We start from the raw sequence: 18,211 nt of genomic DNA, 5'->3' as shown, positions 1-18,211 counted from the left end.
GCCCTCTAATATCTGTGTTGTACCGCTCCCCCCTCACCTTAAGTCCATGGCCCCTGGTCCTACGTGTCTCTATTATAGGAAATAGCTTACCTCTGTTTACTCTATCTATACCCTTCATAATCTTATATACCTCTATTAGATCCCCCCTCAGTCGGCGTCTTTCAAGGGAAAAGAGCCCCAATTTCTTCAATCTTTCCTCATACCCCAGTCCTTCCATACCAGGCAACATCCTGGTAAACCTCCTCTGCACTCTCTCCAGAGTCTCCACGTCCTTCCGGTAGTAAGGCGACCAGAACTGTACGCAGTACTCCAAATGCGGCCGAACCAACTCTCGTGCTGCTATTGTGTGTTTTTCTCTGTCTATTGTAATCTCGGTGTGATGCAGTGATACCTTCTCACACTGATGTTCCGATTAAACGTTACAGGAGTGAAAATCTGCCTGACTACATTCATTGGGAGCAGGCAGGTCCTTTGCCATAGCAGATTGGTGCAGCAGAAGCGTGCTGGGCCCATAACCCAGGAATCGATGGATCGAAAGCGTTCTTTGCTACTCCTGTTCACAGTGATGATGAAACAACTAAACGGTAACTATGAAGCAGTTGTGACTTTTACCTGGACTACACAAACTGTTATTTGGCTTCCCTTTTCCCCCAAAAACTGTTCTCGGACCCTTGCTGTTTGTCATTTTCATAAATGACCTGGATGAGGAAGTGGAGGGATGGGTTAGTAAGTTCGCCGACGATACGAAGGCTGGTGGTGTTGTGGATAGTCTGGAGGGATGTCAGAAGTTGCAGCGTGACATAGATAGGATGCAAGACTGGGCGGAGAAGTGGCAGATGGACTTCAACGCGGATAAATATGTAGTGGTCCATTCTGGCAGGACCAACGGGATGCAGGAGTACAATATCAAGGGTAGGAGTCTTAGCTGAGTTGAAGAGCAGAAGGATCTTGTGGTCCGGGTCCATAGGACTCTTAAATCGGCCTGGCAGGTGGAGGATGTGGTCAAGTAGGCGTATGGTGCACTGGCCTTCATCAATCGAGGAACTGAGTTTAGGAGTCGGGAGATAATGCTGCAACTTGACAGACCCCACTTGGAGTACTGGGCGCAGTTCTGGTCGCCTCACTACAGGAAGGATGTGGAAGCTATTGAGAGGGTGCAGAGGAGATTTACAAGGATGTTGCCTGGATTGGGAGGCATGCCTTATGAAGATAGGCTGAGGGAGCTAGGTCTCTTCTCCCTGGAGAGACGAAGGTTGAGAGGCGACCTGATAGAGGTTTATAAAATGCTGAGAGGAATAGATAGGGTGGATTCTCGGGGGCTATTTCCCAGGGCTGAAATGGTCGCTACGAGCGAACACAGGCTTAAGGTGCTGGGAAGCAAGTACAGAGGAGATGCTAGGGGAAAGTTTTTCACTCAGAGGGTGGAGAGTGAGTGGAATCGGCTGCCGGCGGCGGTGGCAGAGGCGAACTCACTGGGGTCCTTTAAAATACTTCTGGATGAGTATACGGGATCGAATGGGATTGAAAGTTACAGATAGTTCCATGGCTTGGTAGATGTAGGTGTGATTTGCGCAACTTGTGGGCCGAAGGGCCTGTTTGTGCTGCAGTGTTCTATGTTCTATATATAAAACCTCGATCTGTACTAAATGGCTTTTTCTGCAACCAGAGCCTTACACAAGAAGAGGGAACATCTTAACACAACATGCAACAATTTACAGACAAAAAAAAATCCTCACGGAGAATCTCTTTTACACAACAGGGAACAAGTTTGCAACAGAAAGGGACATATTAACAGAACAGATCTGTGTCTCACTGCTCTAACTCACTCTATCCCTCCATCCCCTCTCATCAACTCTATATGAAGGTGGGATCTTGTTGTTTAGTGACTGAGTGCACACAATCTGTATCTACATCTGATCAAATAGAATTCAGCTTGTGAACAATATCACCATTTCAACCAGTTCTGGGTTAACCCAGGCACAGCTCTGATTGGCTGCAGCCCCCTGAATCTGGGGAACAGACACTGTGAGCATCGCCGGCCTCAGAGGCTTTCACAGTTACTGAGCTGGGAAACTCCAACTAATCCCCGAGAATCCACAGCACAGAGCGAGAGGAGAGGAAAACCTGTCCTGGGAGCTGTCAGTCTGAGACACAGTTTGACCTGTCAATGTGCAGATGTGAAGCTGCTCCTTCCATTCCCAATCTGCTATAACCAGGAGTTCCTAACGCCCAATAATGACCAGTTTGCAGCAATGTGTTTGAATGAACACGATGTCATATCATCCAAGCAGCATTTTGAAATGATCATTCAGTGTATTCTGATGAAATTTATTTCTTATGTTCTGTGTGTCATTCCATAAGAATCTTCCTCTGAAATGAGACCTTGTTTTGTCCTTGTGCTCCTGATGCTGTTGTTTTTCAATCTGCTCACATTCTGATTTCCCTCATGGAACCAGAGAAAGGGAACAGCACTGAATCATTCGGCTTATCTTGTCCATGCCAGCCCGAGGGCACCCAGGTGTCCTCTTCAAGCTCACCTTCCTGCACTCGGCCCGGAGCCATGTAGCTGAAAGCATGATGGTGATCCACATACTTGGCACCAAAACACCAGAAGGGGTTCCGGCTCTGGGGCTGCCGGAAGCAAACACTTTCCAAGATAATCGCTGCGAGCAGGACTCGAACCTGCGCGGGGAAACTCTATTGGATTTCTAATCCAACGCCTTAACCACTCGGCCATCGCAGCGCCACGGGTTATTGGGCTAATATAATCACCTCAGTAGCGTTCATACTACCTTCATCAGGCACCGTTATTGTACAAAGCTCAGTGTGTGAGCTGAAATTTGTTCCTCTACTTTTGTATCTTTGTCTCTGACGGAGAACTCACTTACTGGGTCAGAGACTTGTTTTTGTATCTCGGTAATTTTTCATTACAAACAAATTAGTTCCGAATAAAAAGAAAAAGACAAATCTCTATTGTATTTCATTATCGTAAACTGTTGCGCTCGCCCTGGTTTTGTCCACTCGGTTGAAAACACAGGAGGAAGTGGATAAAGTTGTAAATAAATTATCAATGCGATGGCTGGGAATCGAACCCCGATCAACTGCTTGGAAGGTAGCTACACTCACCACTATACCACCATCGCTCACAACGCTTAAGCAGCCCTTATTTTAAGAACAAAGAACAAAAACAGCCCGGGAAACAGGCCCTTCGGCCCACCGAGCCCGCGCCGCCATTTTAATACTACCAGTTCCCCCCTCCACCCATGACCCCTATCTATTGTTTTTATGGCCATCCACATTGAGGGAAACTAACTTAGGGACAATTTATTCCTGCCAATCAGCCTAACAGCACATCTTTGGGGTGTGGGAGGAAACCGGAGCACCCGGAGAAAACCCACTCAAGGACGGGGAGAATGTGCAAACTCCCACAGACACCGGCCCAAATCCATGTGTCTGCACAGCAAACAGCGATAGTCACTGAGCTGTCATCTTGCCCAGTATCTGGTCCAGTTTAGGCACACACTAACGACATGAAGCACTAGGCCAATCTCGAACAACCAAGAGCAGCCCCAGTACGACCCATCGCGTGTATGCCCATCGTTGGACACAAGGCGGACCGACTTAAACCTGTGAATGAAAAGAGAAAAAACATTATTATCATCCCATATCCTTTTCCATTACCAGGGACGTCCCAATGCTAATGAACCTTATTTAAAACAATTTCCTATATCCTCCCATCTCCAGCCCACTCATGTGCCTGTCTCAGTTACTCTGAAACAACTCCAGCGCGCCTGCCTCTGTTTTTTGTTCACTCCGTTTAAAGTCCAAGAGGCCGCGATCAGGTTCTAAATAAATTATCAATGCAATAGCCGGGAATCGAACCCGAGTCAACAGTTTAGAAGGCAGGTAAACTCACCACAATACCACCATCGCCCGCTCTGAGTAAGTAATCATTATTTGCATTAGTTTTAATTACGGAACTTCCGTCGGTCCTGCACCGACAACAATCCCCCCCAGCCTGTATCCTCATAACCCCACATATTTACCGTGCTAATCCCCCTGACACTGAGGGACTATTTAGCATGGCCAATCCCGCTAATACGGCGCTAATTTTCATGGCTGAGCTGCCGATTCTGGAAAGACAAAATCTGCCATTCGGGCCGCAAATGAAGCTGGAGTCCGCTTTGGATCTTCTGAAACCACATGTTTACCTGGTGGCAAACTCCTGTCCAAAACTGGGGTCCTGACTTGAATCGATCGTCAGCTCCAGTTTCTCATGGGATTAGAAATATGGGAATGTGGAATTGTTCTGGAACATTCACCCCTCAAGCCTGTGTGTCCAAACTTCATCTTGGTTCCGTGAAACTCAAAACACTGAGCGAATCATCAGTTCACCGGCAATAAGGAGACAGAACTAATTCGCCAACGACGAGGGTGGGATTCGAACCCACGCGTGCAGAGCACAATGGATTAGCAGTCCATCGCCTTAACCACTCGGCCACCTCGTCATGCAGCAGCTGCTCCCCAAACCACCTCTTGTGTCTTAACATCCGTAACAAAGAACACATTTCTCCCGCAGGATAACGCTGCCTTTCTGCTTTCTCTTGATTCGTTGTTACTTTTCCATTTGATGTAAATCCAGAGAAAGTAAAGAGAGAGACAGTTCACCTCTCTGCTCCCGGTTTGGTTTTGAATTCACCGAACATGACCCTGATGTAAAACAGAGCAAGTGCTGTGAGTTTGTGGAGCAACAGGAGAGAGTCTGACCTCCCAGTAGAGGGCTGTGTGTCCCAATCACGGAGCTTTTCTGTGACGCTCTTTGGATTTTGGTTGTTTGCGATTGTTCCTGAAATGACAAATTCCAAATCTGGGATAGAAATGAAATTTTAAGGATGATCCAATTCGCATGCTTAGTTATTTTTAATAAACTTCTCTATTTGAAAAATGTGTGAGGGATATGATTTGTCCAGTGTCGGAAAAATTCGAGCAAGGTTCACAGTCCCAGTTGTTTCTGGGAGGCATCAATGGGGAGAGCTGACTGGCTGTGATTTAACCAGAGGATTCACACCTCAGGGGAGGAGCAAAACTGAGAAGGCGGAGCCTTCATGATCAATCTCAACTGAACCGGGAATTGATCCCGCGCTGTTGGCTGAATAAACTGTCCAGCCAATGGAGACAAACGCTCTGGGCTACTCATAAATGAAAACTAAGACCATCACTGTTTCTATTTGATGGAGTGAGTAGGTGATAGCAGAGGATGGTTTCGATCCATCGATCTCTGGGTTATGGGCCCAGCACGCTTCCGCTGCGCCACTCTGCTCCCAAAGTCAATCCCTCCCTGCTTATTACTGCTGCCCGCGAGCCAGGAATCTATTCACTGTCTCTCTGGGAAGCTCACCCTGGCTGGATAATAACACTTAACATCACCCCGAATGTAACAGACAGAGAAAAAACACACAGAAAAGCAGTAAAAAACTATTAGGAGACACTCACAATGACAGACAGAAAATATTCGAGCAAACCAGCAAGACACTGAGATGGAGAAACTGATTAAGTATGAAATAGGATTTTCTGTTCCACAAAGATAGGCCCTGTTTTGAAATGTATGTTGTGTTGTGTAACCGTGCTCCCTGCTGTGTAACTGTTCTCTCTGTTTGGAACTGTGACTCTCCCGTTGACAGATCTTCACTGTGGTTCTGACAAATTCTTCCCTGTTGTGTAAATGTGCTGCCGGTTTGTAAATATCATCCGTCTCGAGCAGAAGTTTTGACTTCTTTTGTGTGAAATGTTCTCTGTTGTTCTGTGAAGATGTTTTCTGTGGGAAAAAATCGACGGAAATTTCAAGGCCGCCATTTCTGAGGCTTGCTTTCAATTCCAGCATTGTTTGGGCCGAATGGCCTCCTCCTGTTTCTGTTTTCTATCCATGTGCCTTTGTGTTAAATCAGTGAATTTGAATTTCACCAGCTGCCGTGGTGGGATTTACTCCGTGTTCCCAAAGATTAGCGCGGGCCTCTGGATTACCAGCCCAGTGACATCACCTTTCATCCCTGTAAACAAAAACAGTTCATTCAGCTCAGCATTAAACCTCTTCCTGAGGAGATTAGAATTCCTGCCACAGAATTTCAATTAGCCGATTGATGCAAAGCATTTTGTCCTCGTTTGGAACATTAACAATTTATCCAGATCAAACATACATTGTGGAACAGTTCTGACCGAAAAAAATGAGATAAGTGCGAATTAAATGGACAAAGTTACAAGGAAAGTAATTCTGAGAAAGCTGTTTGGAAGAAATAGTGGATTTCAGTTAACGGGCGAGGGAATTGGACTTTTAATTCCAAATGTCTTTATTGATGTCAAATTTCGCCATCTGCCATGGTGGTGGTGGTGGTGGTGTGTGTGTGTGTGTGTGTGAGAGAGAGAGAGAGAGAGAGAGACTCTCACATGATCAATCTGTTTGACTGATTATGAATTAGACCTTTATGTCCCCTCATAAACACTGTGATCCCTTGTCTTTGTGAATTCCTCAGATACACTTGTACCACTGAGACTCTGGTGTGGGGGTGGAGGGTGGGGTGAGGTTTGAAGGCGATGCCGCAGGGTGCTCAGTGTGAAAACAGACGGTTTTAAAGCCGGGAAGTGAAAAGTGAACTTGTCTGTGTGAATGTCACAGAAAAGCTCTGTCTGGTGCTGCGTCCAAGAGACAAGTTTTGGGTTGTCGGTAAATGAACTCCTGCAATGAAAGCACAAAATCAGAAAGAGGAAATGCTGGAAATATTCAGCAGTTCCGAAAGCAGCTGTGGAGAAATATCCCTATCGCCAGGATGTAACCCTTCAATTGCAGAGTTCACATTGCTCAGATCTCTCAATCTTAGCACCTTCGGGTAAGGAACAGGTAGAGCGGGAATTGGGTCTGTGTTGACTTGAGCAAACAGAGCAATGCACAAACCCAGTAAACTAGGAGATCCCAGTTTCAAATCCCAGTGAGAACTCTGAGGCCTTTCAACTGATCAGTGCAATTGTACAAGTCACAATGTCCCATCCTTGCTAATCAGTATTGGCTTTCCCTTTACAGTGGATGGTCTACAGAGATAAAATATATTTCGAGACTCCCCACAAATATCTCTACTATTTTCACGATCCGGGTATTTTCACCATTTGCAGGAAAAAAAATCTGCAATAAATCTAATGCTGTAAATTCATAAATACAGCTTTCCATTTGTTTTCCTCAGGGAATTTCTAACACAGTCGAATGGCCTTAGAGTTACACAATCCCAACAGTGCTGAAGGAAACCATTCTGCCCATCGAGTTTGTACCGACTGTCCAACAGAGAATCGCACACTGGACCTATCCCCGCGGCGCCACACATCCACCCCGGTAATCTCCGTATACAAACACCTTGGGGAACCAAGGGGCAATCCAGCATGGCCAATCCACCCAATTTGCTCATCTTTGGACTGTGGGAGTAAACCAGATCACTTGGTTTCCTGAGTTAATTTGCCTGGATCAATATAGATTGAACAGAACTGCAGAAGGTTAGCACCATCCAGGACAAAGCATCCCACTTCATTCGCTTCCCACACATAAAAAATCACTTCCTCCACACAATGACAGCAGGGTGCACCATCTACACGATGCAGCAACTCAGCAAGGCTACTTTTCCAGCACCTTCCAAACCCATGACTACAACAGCCTGGAAGGACAAGCGCAGCAGACACATCAGAATAACACCCCTACATTGCAGGGCACTGATATTTATTTATTGATTTATAAATTGCTGTTGTTGTGTGTGTGTTCTTTAACCTTTTTTTAACCTTCCAAAAGGAGTGAAATCTCGAATTGAAAATGATGTTACTATTTCTAACGCAAACAGTCAATGTTGTATTAAACCGGGGTTTGTGATTTATTCTCGAGTCAGTGGTTTCCCTGGGAGCCGGGTTAACAGAAACAGCATGGAGAGATGGCAGAGCAGGAAATGTCAGTGCCGAAGGTGAATCACATCAATGAGGCAGCAAACTGTTTACTACGAATCTGATCCAAAATCCGACTCTGGTGGGACTCGAACCCACAATCTTTGAATGGCTACTTTAATTATTTAGAAGTCTAACGCGCTTTCCGTTGCGCCACAGAGCCACGTGCTGGGAGTTTACTTTCCTTGTCCATATATGGATTTTTGACAATGTAGAAACTATTCGTAAGTTGAACAATCTCATAGTTTAAACATCAAGAACTGTTAAGAATATGGTGTAACAGACATAACTAAGGCGTAGAGAAAGATCAACTTAATGCGAGATAATCCATTCAAGGTAAGTCTGTGAATTCAGATGTTCAGGATCCAGTCACAGAGGGAGGTGCCGAGGCCCAGGCCACAGAGTTTGGAGAGGAGTTTTGTTGTAATAATAGTGTTGAAGGCTGAGCTGTAGTCAATAAATAGGAGTCTGACTTAGGTGTCCTTGTTATCTAGGTGTTCCAGGATTCAGTGCAAGGCCAGGGAAATGGTGTCTGCTGTGGACCTTTTGTGGCAGTTGGTACTGGCATGTTAGACAGCAAGTCATTGTCTTGTGAGATGGTCAAAGGTTGTGGGTCCGAATCTCATCTGAGTCCGCTTTTGGAATAAAATGTGAAGAAATTAGGAACTGGTGTGTCAATCTTCTCAGAGAAATAAAACTGCCGCCTGGAACTTCAGAGAGGGCCCTCAGTGTAAAAGGACGGCATTCGGCCCATCAAGCCTGCACCGACAACAATCCCATCCAGGCTGTACCCCCGTGACCCCACATGTTTACCATGCTAATCCCCCTGACACTAAGGGGCTATTTAGCATGGCCAATCCCGCTAATACAGCACTAATTTTCATGGCTGACCTGCCGATTCTGGAAAGATAAAATCTTGCCCCTGGCGTCTGCTTTGGAGATTCCGACACCACATTTTTGCCGGGTGGTGAACTCCTGTCCAAAGCTGGTAACCTGACTTGATTCGAGTTTCTCCGAGGATGAGAATTCTGGGAATGTGGAATTGTTCTGGAACATTCACCCCTCAAGCCTGTGTGTCCAAACTTCATCTCGGTTCTGCGAACCTTAAAACACTTAAACAAGCCATCAGTTGGGGGGTCAGAGTAAATACATCACCGACGAGGATGGGATTCGAACCCACGCGTGCAGAGCACAATGGATTAGCAGTCCTTCGCCTTAACCACTCGGCCACCTCGTCATGGAATAATTTGTCACCAAACTTTGACAAAGGGTCATCTGGACTCGAAATGTCAGCTCTTTTCTCTCCTTGCGGATGCTGCCAGACCCGCTGAGATTTTCCAGCGTTTCCTCTTTTGACTTCTCACCAAACCAGCTCTTGTGCTTTAACACCCGTAACAAACAACATGTTTCTCCCGCAGGATAATGTTGTGTTGCTGTTTACTCCTTAATCTCGGTTCGCTGTTACTCTTCCATTCCATGTCTAACCACAGAAAGTCATGGGGGAGACAGTTCCATTCCCTGGGCCCTGTCTGGTTTTGAATTGGCCGAACGTAACCCGGATGTAAAAAGCAGGAAGCAGTGTGAGCTTGTGGCGCAACGGTAGCGCGTCTGACTCCAGATCAGAAGGTTGCGTGTTCAAATCACGTCAGGCTCATAAAACTTTTCTGGGTCGGATTTTGTATCTGGGTAAAGTTAATTGTCCCCGAAATGACAGATTTCAAAACGATGGTAGAAATGATATTTTAGGGATGCTTCCGGTTCGCATGCTCAGATTATTATTGCACAGTTTTATATCTGAAACAATGTGTCAGAATTGTGAGGTTTTCATTTCTTGCAAAGTTAAAGCAAAGCCCACACTCTCAGATGTTTCTGTGGGTCATTAAAGGAGAGAGAGCTGACTGGTGGTGATTTAAAAGGATAATTCACACCTCAGGAGAGGAGCAAGGATAAAAACAGTCTCAGACGATACAGGAATTAATCCCGAGCTTCTGGCTGAATAAACAGCCCAGCCAACTGAGCTAAACACTTATTTGATAAAAGGGGAACTCTCCGAAAGTTCATGCTGCCAAATAAACCTGCTGGGCTTTAACCTGTTTTAGTGAGATTACTTACTGTGAACCTGGGATAAATGTGCTGTGTTCCCCGTTAATGAAAATCAAGATGATGAAACAAATTTACTGTCGAGAAAACTCAGAGTTGCCTTTGGGCAGCAGCCGAATGTTACTATTTGATGTTAGTGAGACCACCCCAAGCAGCTGCGATGGCCGAGTGGTTAAGGCGTTGGACTTGAAATCCAATGGGGTTTCCTCCGCGCAGGTTCGAGCCCTGCTCGCAGCGAGTCTGATGTGCAGTGTTTAGAAGTTGCAATTTGTTTACTGGGGGAACCACTAAACAAAAATTGTAACTGTTAATTTTCGGGTAGCGCAGTGGTTATTACTGCTGCTTCACAGCTCCAGGGACCTGGGTTCGATTCCCGGCTTGGGTCACTGTCTGTGTGGAGTTTGCACATTCTCCTCATGTCTGCGTGAGTTTCCTCCCACAGTCCAAAGATGTGCGGGTTCGGTTGATTGGCTGTGCTAAAAATTGTCCTGAGATGAGTAGGTTAGAGGGATTAGTGGGTGAAATATGTAGGGATATGGGGGTAGGGCCTGGGTGGGATTGTGGTCGGTGCAGACTCGATGGACCGAATGGCCTCTTTCTGTACTATAGGATTATCTATGAGAGCATGAGAGCAGATGATGGTTTTGATCCATCGACCTCTGGGTTGTGGGTCCAGCTTCTGCTGCGCCACTCTGCCCCGAACGTTACCACTTCCTGCCTATCCCTGCTGCGCGGGAGAGAAGAAACTATTCATTGTATTTTTATTTCAAACCAAACCCACGTGTTGGGAAGCGCACCCTGGCTGGACAGTAACACTTAACATCAACCCGAATGTAACAGGCAGAGAAAAACACACAGAAAAGCAGTAAGAGATGATCAGGACACACACAGAGCGATAGAAAGTTAGCACCATCCAGGACAAAGCATCCCACTTCATTCGCGTCCCACACATAAAAATTCACTCCCTCCCCTCCCGACACACAATGACAGCAGTGTGCACCATCTACACGATGCAGCAACTCAGCAAGGCTCCTTTTCCAGCACCTTCCAAACCCATGACTACGACAGCCTGGAAGGACAAGCGCAGCAGACACATCAGAATAACACCCCTACATTGCAGGGCACTGATATTTATTTATTGATTTATAAATTGCTGTTGCATGTTCTTTAACCTTTTTTATCTTCCAAAAGAAGTGAAATATCGAATTGAGAAAGATGTTACTATTTCTAACCCAAACAGTGAGTGTTGTATCAAACTTTAAGAAAGCCCCCGGGGTTTGTGATTTATTCTCGAGTCAGTGGTTTCCCTGGGAGCCGGGTTAACAGAAACAGCATGGAGAGATGGCAGAGCAGGAAATGTCGGTGCCGAAGGTGAATCACATCAATGAAGCAGCAAACTGTTTGCTACGAATCTGGTCAAAAATCCGACTCTGGTGGGACTCAAACCCACAACCTTTGAATGGCGAATTTGCCATTATTTAGAAGTCCAACGCGCTTTCCATTGTGCCACAGAGCCATGCGCAGACTAGTTCACTTGTCCATATATGGATTTTTGACAATGGAGAAACTATTGGTAAGTTCAACAAACTCATAGTTTAAACGTCAAAAACTGTTAAGAAGAACTTCATTGATTGTAACTCGTGTTGGAACATCTTATTTCTGTTGAGTGAGCTGTGGAAATACACACCTTTATCCAGGAAATGTGTCCATCACAGAATGACCCTCCCTCCCTCTCTTCCTCATTCTCCTGTGTAGCTTGGAGTCAAATCTCAAAGGCTTGATAAGCCGGGAGACACATTCTACTCCATCTGTCACAGGGCTGATCAGAACCTGTTCCCTGTAAAACATTTGCACAGAACACAACACAAAGCTGGAAGCTGCAAACCTGAAACACAAACAGAAAATACTGGAAATGCTCAGCAGGTGAGGCAACATTTTTGAAGAATGGAGATTTGTGTAAAACCAGCTCCTGAAGCACAGCACAGCTGCACAGTTTAAAGTTTCCTTTCATTCACAATGGATGCTCCATTCTATGATTTTGAATAATTCAAATTGATAATCTGCATTGTTATTCTAGTCGCCACCGATTCAGTGAATTGAATCGATATTGAACCGATTCAGTGCCTATTGTACACATCTTTGGAAACTGAAGGAACATTTCACATGGCCAATCCATCTGACCTTCACATCTTTGAACCATTGAAACAAACCAGAGCAACTAGAGGAACCTCTGGGGCAGAATGTGCAAAATCTGCACAGTCAGCAAAGGCCAGGACCAAACCCGGGTCTCTGGGGTGATGAGGAGGGAGAGTGGGATTAGATAGCGCGCAGCTTCAATAATGCAGTGCAAAGCTGATGGGCCGAATGGACTGTTGCTGCATTGTAAAGATTCTGTGGTTTGGGAATCGAAAGCATGATCCCATTGAATGGAGCAGCAGGCTTGAGGGGCCATGTAGTCCACTTCTGATCCGATTTATTGTGCTGCTGGGTCCAGGAAGCTGCTGATTGATTTCTCGTCATTAAATCAGAGTTTACTCCAAATACCCTTAATGCATCAACCCTGTGCTCAGTAACAAACACTGACTCGTGGTTAAGCAATGCCTCAATTTTAATATTCTTATCCGTGTTTCCAAATCCCTCCATGTCCTCAGCTCTTCCTGCCTTTCGTCATCTCCAGCCTAACAATTCTCTGAGATATCTGAGCTCCTCTGATTCTGCCTTCGTGAGCATCTCTGATTTGGTTCACTCCAGCAGTGATTATAGTTCTTTCAGCTCTCTGGGTCTCAGCTCTGGAATTCCCTCTCTGAACTCCCCTGATTCCAGCTTACTTTCCTCTTGTTCACTTCTGTCGCCTGTCCGCTTAATTTAATTCCTAATTCCTATCCCGCGGGTTTCACATTTTGCACTCTGTGACTTTCGGCAGTCCTTTGTCCGCTTTAACTGCCATCAACGAATTATAATTGTACAATTATAATTATTTGTGCGGTTCCACTTTAAGGATTCCCCCGTCTCCAGCGCTTTGATTTCTCATTGGTTCCAGCTCCGGATCAAATTGAATGACGCAATGACGCTGGGCTGGGAGTGACGCTGCGTGAGTCGCGCAGTCGCGGCGCATTCCAAATGGTCAGTGCATTCCGATTGGCTAAAAAAGATGTCAATCACATAGAGGGCGTGTGTAGCAACGCGGTCTGCGATTGGTTACAATTGGCAGCATCATTTTCAATGGTCGCGCACTTCAGACTATGGAGCTCTCGGATTGGATGAAGTAGCTGTCACTCAACGTGAGCGGAGCGGCCACTGGATAACGGTGATGCGGCGATTCCCGATTGGTTTCCCAGCTGCCGGTCACAGGCCGTGGGCGGGGATTTCCCCTGGGCCAATCAGACACCGCGCGGAGCGGCAGCGAATGTCCCGCCAGTGGCTTCAGTCCCCGGGCCCGGATCCTGAGCCCGCGGCGGGGCTCCGGATGGGGGAAGGGTTTTGGGAGCGGGAATCCCGTCCCGCCCGGCTGGAAATGGGGCGGCCCGGTGGCACAGTGGTTCTCACCGCTGCCTCACAGCGCCAGGGAGCCGGGTTCGATTCCCGGTTTGGGTCACTGACTGTGGGGAGTTTGCACGGTCTCCCCGTGGGTTTCCTCCGGGATCCTCCCACAGCCCAAAGATGTGCGGGTTGGGTGGATTGGCCGGGCTAAATTGCCCCTTGTCGTTTCCAGGGGCACCAGCCAGGGTAAATGCATGGGATTATGGAGATAGGACTTGGGTGGGATTGTGGTTGGTGCAGACTCGATGGGCCGAATGATCGCCTTCTGCCCTGTGGATTCTATAAATCCGCAGCTTAGTCTTTCCAATGGCAGCTTCCTGTGTAAACATGTATTGCTGCAGTTCCCCAGTCTTCCTGCTGCAAACCTGGTGGAATCAGACCAAATCAGCACAGAAACTGGGATCTTCCTGTGCTTTGGGTGGGGCTCAGTGTCACACTGGGTTTTACAGCACCTCACTTTGCAGAGGCTGTGGTTAGATGCTGTGATCTTCCTGTCTTTTGGGGGTGGGCCTTGGTTACTCTAAGTGGATCTCCCTTATTGTTTGGTTCTAATTACAGCCTCTCTCTCTCTTACAGTCAGTCTGGGTGTTCCTGACTGAGCAGAATGGCCTGATCTCACCACACACATTGAGATGGAGGAGCTGCTGCTGGAGATGAAGATGATTGAGAACTCCAGCCTTCTCTACACTCATTTACTGAGGCCCAGCCCTTTATTCATCATCAGTTTTCCCCGGATGTCAGGTACATTAACATCTTCATCTGCTGTGCACACTGACCTGACAGTGGGAAGGTATTGGAGCAGGATGGTGCAGTCAACCATGTCAAAGGCGTGGACATTCAGCTGGGTAAGACTGCACTCACCTGGTTCCATTCTTATCTTTCTGATCATGTACAGAATATCATCTGCAATGGTTTCTCTTCCCGCTCCTGATCTGTTACCACCCAAATCGCCCTGGGATCTATCTTTGACTCCCTCCTATTTTTCATCTACACCTTACCCCTCAGTGACATTATCTGAAAGCACAGTGTTAGTTTTCACATGTATGCTGGTAACACCCAGCTCAACCCCACCTCTCACAACCAATCCCCTGTTATTATATTATTAGGCTCCTTCTCCAACTTCTAACACAGGTTCAGCAGAGAATTCCCTCAATTAAATATTTAGAAGACCAATGTTCCCACCACAAATTCTGTCCCCAGTCACTGACTCCATCTCTCCCACTGGTTACTGTCCAAGGTTGAAACAAACCCTCATTCTTGGCACCTCATCAGACTCGGAAATGAGTTTCTGACCACATATCTGTTCCTTCACCAAGATCACCGATTTCCAGCTGTGTAACATCACACATTGTTTGTAATACCTCAACTCACCCGTACCTGAAACCCTCACCCACACTTTTGTTACCTCTAGACTTGACAATTCAAACACACTCCTGCCCAGCAGATTTCCTTCCCTAAAGGGCATTCGTAAACCAGATAGGGTTTTATCACAAGCAACAAATAGATTTTTCATTGCAGATTCATATTGAATTCACATTTCATCATCTGCCCTGTTGGGTTTTGAACCCAGGTTCCTAGAGCATTTCCAGAGTCTCTGGGTTACGAGCCCATGACACCACTGCCTCCCCTAATCAATGACATCACACATTTTGGCCTCAACTTCTTTCTGCATTCGTGATTTCCACAGATTCACCCCTCTCTGGTGAAGAAATTTCTCCTCACCTCAGTCCTAAACATTCATCCCTTATCCTTACACAAAGGATATCAGTAACATTCTTCCTGAATCTACCCTTTCCAGTCCTGTTAGAATTTTATAACTTCCTATGAGCCCCCTCTCAATCTTCTAAACTCCAGTGAACATAGTCCTAACTGACTTCATCTTTCCTCATACAACACACTGGCCATCCCAGGAATTAACCTGGTTTACCTTACATAAGAACATAAGAAATAGGAGCAGGAGTAGGCCATCTAGCCCGTTGAGCCTGCCCCGCCATTCAATAAGATCATGGCTGATCTGTCGTGGCTCAGTTCCACTTTCCCGCCCTCTCCCCATAACCCTTAATCCCCTCGCTTATCAAAAACCCATCAACCCGCGTCTTAAAAATATTTAGCGAGGCAGCCTCCACCACTTCAACGGGCAGAGAATTCCAGAGATTCACCACCCTTTGAGTGAAGAAGTTCTTCCTCAACTCCGTTCTAAACCGCCCCCCCCCCCCCTTTATCTTGAGGCTGTGCCCCCTAGTCCTACTGTCCTTTCTGAGCAGGAAGAGTCTCTCCACCTCTATCCTATCCATCCCATTCATCATCTTATATGTCTCAATGAGATCTCCCCTCATTCTTCTAAACTCTAATGAGTACAAGCCTAGTTTATTCAGCCTCTCCTCATAGCTCAACCCCCTCAACTCCGGCATCAGCCTAGTAAACCTCCTCTGCACTCCCTCCAAGGCCAAAATATCCTTGCCTAAGTACGGCGACCAAAACTGCACTCAGTACTCCAGTTACGGCCTCACCAATGCCCTATACAGCCGCAGCAAGACCTCCCTACTTTTATATTCAATCCCCCTCGCGATGAAGGCCAGCACCCCATTCGCCTTCCTGACCACCTGCTGCACCTGCAAGCTGGGTTTTTGCGACTCATGCACAAGGACCCCGAGGTCCCTCTGCACCATCGCCTGCTGCAGTTTTTCACCACGTAAGTAATAGTCCTTCCTACCATTATTCCTACCAAAGTGGACCACCTCACACTTGCCAACATTAAATTCCATTTGCCAGTTCCTGGCCCATTCGCCCAGCCTATCTAGATCCTTCTGCAGACTCTCCACACCCTCCGCACAATTTGCCATTCCACCAATCTTGGCGTCATCAGCAAATTTCGACACCATACACTCGGTTCCCTCCTCCAGATCATCTATATAAATGGTAAATAGCTGAGGCCCCAGCACCAACCCCTGGGGTACTCCACTAGTCACCATCTGCCAATCCGAATAGCACCCATTGACCCCCACTCTCTGCCTCCTATTTGACAATCAATCGTCTATCCACACTAACACCCTACCCCCAACTCCATGCCCCCTGACCTTCTGCAATAACCTCTTGTGAGGTACCTTGTCAAATGCCTTCTGAATATCAAGAAAGACCACATCCACCAGCTCTCCTCTCTCCACCGCCCTAGACACATCCTCATAGAACTCCAATAAATTTGTCAGACACGACTTCCCCTTAACGAAACCGTGCTGCGTCTGCTCTATCAAGCAATTCCCCTCAAGATGCCTCGCTATTTCCTCCTTGATGACGGATTCTCACATTTTACCTACAACAGACGTTAAACTAACCGGCCTATAATTCCCTGCCTTTTGCCTGGCACCCTTCTTAAACGGCGTAACATTAGCCGTTTTCCAATCTTCCAGCACTTCCCCGGAATCCAGCGACGTTTGGAAAATAACGACCAAGGCATCCACTATCACCTCTGCCATTTCTTTCAGATCCCTCGGATGCATTCCATCTGGTCCTGGGGACTTGTCCACAATCAGTCCCTTCAGTCTGTCAAGCACCACCTCTCTAGTAACAGTAATGTCATTAAGACCCTCCAGTCCTACCACCTTTCCATCTCTAACACCCGGCAAATTATTCACGTCTTCCTCCGTGAAGACCAAAACAAAAAAGTTATTCAAGACCTCAGCCATTTCCCGATCCCCTACCACTAAGTCTCCCCTCTCATCCTCTAAGGGTCCAACGTTCACCCTAGCCGGCCTCTTCCTTATATATTTATAAAAACTCTTGCTATCCTTTTTTATATTAAGCGCTAGCCCAGCTTCATAGTTTCTCCTACCCTTCTTTATCAACTTCTTTGTCAATCTTTGTTGACATTTAAACCTCTCCCAATCCTCTTAGCACCCACTACTCTTAGCTACTCTAAATTCCTCCGCTTTTAATTTAACACTTTCCTTCTCCTCCTTCGTTATCCACGGCTTATTACCTCTCCTCCAACGGTCCTTTTTGACCATCGGAATAAATTTCTGCTGAGCACCAAGAAAGATCTCCTTAAAGATCCTCCACTGCTCCTCAGCAGACCTACCTTCCAACGCGCTCCCCCCAGTCCACATTCGCCAATTCTTCTCTCATCCTACCGTACTCCCCTCTGTTCAAACAAAGGACACGTGTCCGGGAACCCACTTTCTCCTCCTCCATCTGCACCAGAAACTCCACCATACAATGATCACTCTCCCCAAGAGGATCCTTCACCGCAAGGTCCCTAATTCTACCCGCCTCATTACATAGCACCAGATCCAAGATAGCTCGCTCCCTCGTCGGCTCCAACACACACTGTTCCAGGAAACTATCCCGGCAGCATTCCAAGAACTCCTCCTTGAACCCACCGCGTCCAACATGGGTCGACCAATCAATATGTAGATTGAAATCTCCCATAAACCTTCACTGCACTCACCCTGCAGCAAGGACATCCTTCCTCAGATAAGGACACCAATACTACACACAATACTCCAGGTGTGGCCTCATCATTGCCCTATACAACAGCAGTAAAACATCCCTATTCCTGGACAGAAATCCTCTCGCTCCCAAGGCCAACATACCATTTCCCATCTTT

At 46.7% G+C, this 18,211-nt stretch overlaps 8 non-coding genes across 8 annotated transcripts; 2 read left to right on the top strand and 6 right to left on the bottom strand.

Annotated features, from left to right (window-relative positions):
* Positions 1 to 2,661: 2,661 nt before the first annotated feature.
* On the bottom strand, positions 2,662 to 2,743 carry trnas-aga (transfer RNA serine (anticodon AGA)). The gene has a single exon. It is a non-coding gene; the product is annotated as a tRNA-Ser (tRNA).
* A 1,683-nt stretch (positions 2,744 to 4,426) lies between these two features.
* trnas-gcu (transfer RNA serine (anticodon GCU)) lies at positions 4,427 to 4,508 on the bottom strand. The gene has a single exon. It is a non-coding gene; the product is annotated as a tRNA-Ser (tRNA).
* A 740-nt stretch (positions 4,509 to 5,248) lies between these two features.
* trnam-cau (transfer RNA methionine (anticodon CAU)) lies at positions 5,249 to 5,320 on the bottom strand. Its single transcript has one exon. It is a non-coding gene; the product is annotated as a tRNA-Met (tRNA).
* Positions 5,321 to 8,042: 2,722 nt separating this feature from the next.
* On the bottom strand, positions 8,043 to 8,131 carry trnar-ucu (transfer RNA arginine (anticodon UCU)). Its single transcript is given in 2 exon segments — positions 8,043 to 8,078; positions 8,095 to 8,131. It is a non-coding gene; the product is annotated as a tRNA-Arg (tRNA).
* A 992-nt stretch (positions 8,132 to 9,123) lies between these two features.
* On the bottom strand, positions 9,124 to 9,205 carry trnas-gcu (transfer RNA serine (anticodon GCU)). Its single transcript has one exon. It is a non-coding gene; the product is annotated as a tRNA-Ser (tRNA).
* Positions 9,206 to 9,550: 345 nt separating this feature from the next.
* On the top strand, positions 9,551 to 9,622 carry trnaw-cca (transfer RNA tryptophan (anticodon CCA)). The gene has a single exon. It is a non-coding gene; the product is annotated as a tRNA-Trp (tRNA).
* Positions 9,623 to 10,222: 600 nt separating this feature from the next.
* Positions 10,223 to 10,305, top strand: trnas-uga (transfer RNA serine (anticodon UGA)). Its single transcript has one exon. It is a non-coding gene; the product is annotated as a tRNA-Ser (tRNA).
* Positions 10,306 to 11,493: 1,188 nt separating this feature from the next.
* trnar-ucu (transfer RNA arginine (anticodon UCU)) lies at positions 11,494 to 11,584 on the bottom strand. The gene is given in 2 exon segments: positions 11,494 to 11,529; positions 11,548 to 11,584. It is a non-coding gene; the product is annotated as a tRNA-Arg (tRNA).
* Between the last annotated feature and the right edge of the window lie 6,627 nt (positions 11,585 to 18,211).

The sequence above is a fragment of the Carcharhinus amblyrhynchos genome, unplaced genomic scaffold (assembly GCF_965287045.1).
Source record: "Carcharhinus amblyrhynchos unplaced genomic scaffold, sCarAmb.v2.hapA scaffold_42, whole genome shotgun sequence".
Classification (NCBI taxonomy): domain Eukaryota; kingdom Metazoa; phylum Chordata; class Chondrichthyes; order Carcharhiniformes; family Carcharhinidae; genus Carcharhinus; species Carcharhinus amblyrhynchos.
This window is presented reverse-complemented; position numbering and strand designations above follow the sequence as displayed.